A 6,000-nucleotide genomic window follows, 5' to 3' on the forward strand; every position below is an offset into this window, starting at 1 on the left:
AATTTTAATGAGTTTTTAATATTTTCATTCATCAGATAATGGATTATTCATGCAACGGATGATATATCAATATCCAAAAAATAATCGATCGAATCTCAACCTTGTTCAAATTTAGTAACTTCACAAATTTTACATCTAATAGCACCACCGTCAACCATACTTCTGAATCTATTAAATAACAACTAGCGTATAAAAGAAATGATGGATAGAATGATGAACGTGACCTACGATATTCTTTTTCACCTATGTTGAGAAATCAATATTACCGTAAAATGTTTAGAACGTTACTTTTTACTTTAGTAGTAAAGATAATTTTAACATTGCTTTTGGACATTTATTTTTCGGAACATTGTTTTTTTTCCGCTTTTGTCCGCCTCCGTAGTGCAATGGTCAGCACGCTCGGCTACCGTTCTGGAGGTCCCGGGTTCGATTACCAAGGGGGGTAAAATAAATATTAGTGATTTTTTCACTGTCATATTTATTCAATACCCTGGACTGGTACCTGAAGCGGAGGGCTGATGACCTTTCCTTCATGTGTAAACGATCAAGATAACACTGCGTTTATATGACGCAGCGCCCTATGCACCATTGGGGTGCGGATAAGGGTTATATTAACATTGTTTTTTTTAGTCAGGTGTGAACTATATTGTCAGAATGTTCAAGTAAATAAATAAAAAATCGTGAATATTGATTTTTTACCGCAGAGAAGTAGAGTTAAAGTTATCTGCACAACATATTAAAAATATTGACATCCGTATGGAATCAGTGCTTAGAGCTGAGATTCCATACAGAAACTATCGTTTTGACTTTGAAGTTTATACATTTTTAACATAACTTTCTTTCAGTGATTTTTTGCTAACTGCGACATTCATATCGGTTTCAAATTGCAGAAAAAATGTTAAGATAAAAGTTACATTCATTACAAGTTAAAACGTTAACTTTCGTATGTAATCGATGCCTTGGTACGGAAATTTTGCTAGCTGCGATTTATGGTAAGAATCAGATTTGATTTAAATTACAAATTTAATGGTTTTATTGCTATTACAAAATGTATTTCAACTTACCGATATGTTAGTTTGACTAAGATGATCTTTTATTTTATACGCGTATACTTAACCAAAGATCTTTTCCATTATATATTCAAAATAATCATTGTCTTCATGCGAATTAAAACCGATTATTATAGTAGTTATAAATGTACAGATTATATATCTCGTTGGTTCTATAAATAAAATATATTCAAATCCTTGTCTTTTAATTGACCTGTAATATTTTGTGGGCCGATTTAAAAAACAAAGGGTTTGTAAAACCTTTAAAAAATTGTGCTTTTCATACAATAAAAGGCTTTGAATAAGCGTATATTTCCATGAATATTTTGGTTTTAAATTATCTCCGCTTCAAAATATGCTTACTTGCATATTTGCATTTCAAAGTGATTTTGTTAAACTGAAAAATTCGCAGGTAGATGCTGTAATTCTGATTTTTTATATACCCACACTAAACAGCAAAAATATTTCTTTCCTGATTTGAAGTATAAAAAATCAATTGCTTTTTAATTATTTTTTTTTCATATAAAAAAAAATTGTAGTTACTTTATATACAATCAATGTATGTTTATATCTTATGTATACATATATATATATATATATATATATATATATATATATATATATATATATATATATATATATATATATATATATATATATATATATATATATATATATATATATATATATATATATATATATATATATATATATATATATATATATATATATATATATATATATATATATATATATATATATATAGAGTCTTGTGCACTTGTGTCAAGATTTGAAATTAAGATAAATAATTTTATAAACAAAGCATAATTTGTTCATTCTCTTGAAATTTGATCAAAGGGTTGATCATTCTTCCAGGATAAAATAACACAATGCAGCGCAGTGCCCTGTACACCATAGGGTGCAAATAATAGTTAAAAGAAAATACAAAACAGGATTGATTTCACTTTTGAAGCAACTTGTTGTATTTCATTATTGATTAACCATTTTTTTTAAATGAGGAAACATAATTAAACGGTGATTTCAATAATGAAGTTTTTTCTGAGTGTATAAAAAAAGACGATTTTTAATCATACTAAAAAAAATTATTTTTTTGTTGATAATAGGCCCTTTAATACAAAATTTTACGTCTCGCTCATGAAATTCAATAAAAAATTATCGGCTTTGCAGTCAATATTCTTCCAGGAATGAGTAACATACAAGCTTTAGTATAGAGAAAAAACCTTTGATCTGTAATTTCGGTGAAAATTTGTTATCTTCGAAGCTGGTAATAAAACCATCAAATTAAATTATGTGCATATATTGTCCAGATATAATACCACTTATCTCTTAAAAGTTTGCTAACGATAAAAAAACGTACTTTTCCAATTTATTGTGAATTTGTAAAAAATTATAAAACATATGTCGATCGTTAGTTCATTGGACAGAAAAGAGAAAAATATAAAATTGAATTTTATGTGATATTCTAGTTTGGAATACTCTAATATTACATCAAAATTGTATAATGTTTGATTTATTTTTATGTAGTTCAACATATTTGCAAAGCAAAAAAGTGTGAAAATTCTTGGATGAAGGAATCGGTTTTATGACAAATTAATAAATACACTTTGAATAATTATATATGTAACATCAAATTTATTTAAATATCTGTCAAAAGTTTCTCAAACTTTTAATTTAAAATTACTGTTTTGCTTGAATATCCTTTATTTGCCTTAAATCATTGGTATAACTAGAATTGTAGAGCTTTGATTTGTTAGCATTAAATATTTCATTTGTGTAAGATGAATCTCGTAATACAGAGTAAATTCTGTTTCAATTAATGCAAAGTATTTCTCGTGTGTTGACATTATTACAAGAGTTTGATGCTGATAATATCCAAAACTTTCGAGGAGAGGTACGGATTTTATTTTGAAAGATATAGCTCTACATAGTTTATTAAGAAAAATCATAAAATATAATCAATACCTAGTGATAATAGCAAAACTATTTTTTTAGTACTTTTAAACACGTATTTTACACTTAGTGTTTTTAAATGTGATTAAATCTATTAAAATAAATAAAAAATAATGGCTTTAAAAATTCTAACATATTGCATTTATTTTTATCGCAAAAAAGATTATTTTTACGTAAAAATTGTTCCTTAAACCATTTAGTCATATAAAAGAAAATACATATTTATTTATATTTTAAAAAATCTACAATATGTACCCTTGTTTTTTTAACGAATCTGTTATTTTCACTACCATTTTTCTAACTGAAGATTTGGTATCATAAAAATATTATTATTCTCTTTCTTTCTGTTGGCAGAGTAAATATTTATTCTAGAAAAACATTTATATATTGTTAGAATTTTTGATGTCTTTCTCAGTTTACCTAAAGACAAAACGCTGTTTATTTTGTCTTACTCATTATGCCGTTTGCCGAAAAGGTGAGCAAAAAATTCTTCCCTTCATAAATTTAAGATGAGATTTATATTGATTTATCACAAACCAGTTCTAAAATATGATTTATAAAAAAACTACGAGTTAATATTTGTATTTTATGTATTTTTGTATAACCTTCATGTTTTTCAGATATTTTAAAAATCCTAGAAAAATATTGCGTAAAAAATATACATGGATTGTCTTTCATGTAAAGTTACAGTTATATTTCAAAAATCAATTTTAGGGTTGTTGTTTTATATATATATATGTATATATATATATATATTTTAAAGAAAGTATTTAATTTAAATATCTCGATTCCAAAATTTCATTAAAACTTTTTTTTTAAACTTTTTATTTATAGTACAAGTTGAATAATTAAGAATTGATTTTTTTTATACCTGTTTATTGAGTTTTTTTTTTAATGTATTAATTTTGCTTATAAGTAAATTTGCCTTAAATAAAAACAATTTAATTGTATTTCTTTTACCTTTTTTTCCTGCTTAACTTTTGAAAATCAAACATGAATATGTGAATATTGAAATTTTAAAAAAAAAAGAAAATTTTGTAATTTTTTCAAATATTTTTTAGTTGGCTTCAATTAAATTAAATTCTCCTAGCCTATTATGCCCAATTATTTATAGCATTTTTAGTATACATGTCTTAAAATGATAGTGGATGTGTATAGTAAAAAATTAATTAATAAGGTGCATCCTTAAAAACAATACAATACATACGACTTTAAATTCAGTATCTTTTCTCAATTAAGATTTGTCGCATAGCTCATTCATTTGTCTTATTCGTCTCGTCATATTTTCTAAATAAGACACCAATAAATCTGATAAATTTAATATTTATTTTAATTGTGTAGTTAACTATTTTTTTAAATTAAATAATATTTTTCAAAGTTACAAAATGTATAAATCTTACCTTTACGTGGGTTACAGATGAGGGCTGAGATCGTCAATGTAGTAGGTTCTACGGCGTAGCAGAATCGAGCTGAGACTTGGGATGTGCAAGATGTAGAGCTTTGTGAAGTTCTGTAGACGGGGGGATGTCTTTCTTCCGGGTCCAACAACAAGTGGGCTTCGCTGGAGAATGCGTGATGGGCGGCCCGCTGTACCACCTTATATAGGCGGCCGCAGCCCCTCCACTCTCCCCACCCCAGCCGCCTACTCGCTACGTCATTTAGGAAAGAGATGAATTTATTTTTTGTTTGCTCTACAGACGTACAAATATACATAGTTCCAATTTCTCTCTTATTGTTCGATTTGTATTATTAAGATTGCGCAGAGGTGTGAGCAAACCTAGGGGAAATCTAGAATTGTCTCATGCGGATGTATAATAACCCCACTTTTACATACCTGCAAATCTCATTTGGGAATGATTTTATCCAACGCCCACAGGTGGTATCGTTTGAAGCGATAAATTATCTTTGTTTTTATACTCCAATATACGTGGTATTTAAATTGCTCTTGGAAATCATATACGAACCTACATTTCAATTGTAAAAGAAAAACACTTGTTTTTTACCACTTGAGTTTATTTTGTTATAACGAATAGTTTTATAAGTTATGCTTTCTTCTTCAGGTCTAAATATAAACAATTTATTTGTATAAAGTCAAGTGGTAAAAATCAGATTTTTTCTTTTATAATTTCATCATGTCTTTTACCGCAAAGTGAATGCCGAAACATAAATAAAATACATATGAAATACAAAATCGTTTTGGAAAATCTCAAATGAAATAAGGAAGTTATTAGGATATGAATATATAAACCTAGTACTTACAGGGCCTAAGACATATCGTTAGCTGGTTTAAGTGATCTCTTTACACATTTAACATTAACGATTATTGAAAAGCTGTGTTCCTCAATAGTTATTTTGTAAATGTTTCGTTTATTTACGGCCGAAACCAATTTTAAAACAAAAAGAAGATAAAAAATACTATCACAAACAGAAAATAAAGCGATTCATTGTGTGGCGTTGATTTTGTGATTATTTTTAAGTAGTGAACATTTAATTTAAGCAAAAAGAAAGATATTTTTTTGGGAAGAATGCCGTTCATAGTCGAGTTATTAAAAATGCGGTAGAGATATTACTATGCGAAGGGTAGTAATTCTGATTGCTGTGAAGAATTCATTAGTGTATTCATTGTAGCATGTGAGAATTGTGTATGTATTTGTATTCACAACTCATGGGATTATTATTTTTGTGTACTTAGGAACAGACGAATTTCAGATATCGATTAGGTGTGTATATTTATATGTATATATATATATATATATATGTATATACATATACATATATATATATATATATATATATATATATATATATATATATATATATATATATATATATATATATATATATATATATATATATATATATATATATATATATATATATATATATATATATATATATATATATATATATATATATATATATATATATATATACATATATATATTTATAAATATATATATAAATATAAATATATATATAT

At 26.1% G+C, this 6,000-nt stretch overlaps 1 protein-coding gene across 1 annotated transcript in view; it reads right to left on the reverse strand.

The window, feature by feature from the left end:
- The window catches only part of LOC148304485 (diuretic hormone class 2-like), a 96,033-nt gene extending 91,445 nt beyond the window's left edge, over positions 1–4,588 (reverse strand). The window contains exon 1 of the mRNA XM_088268192.1: positions 4,421–4,588. The gene's annotated coding sequence lies outside the window, so the exon portion shown is untranslated. The remainder of the gene's footprint in view (positions 1–4,420) is intronic.
- Positions 4,589–6,000: the final 1,412 nt, after the last annotated feature.

Source organism: Brachycentrus maculatus, unplaced genomic scaffold (assembly GCF_059751285.1).
Source record: "Brachycentrus maculatus isolate JH-2025_06_01 unplaced genomic scaffold, ASM5975128v1 h1tg000315l, whole genome shotgun sequence".
Lineage (NCBI taxonomy): Eukaryota > Metazoa > Arthropoda > Insecta > Trichoptera > Brachycentridae > Brachycentrus > Brachycentrus maculatus.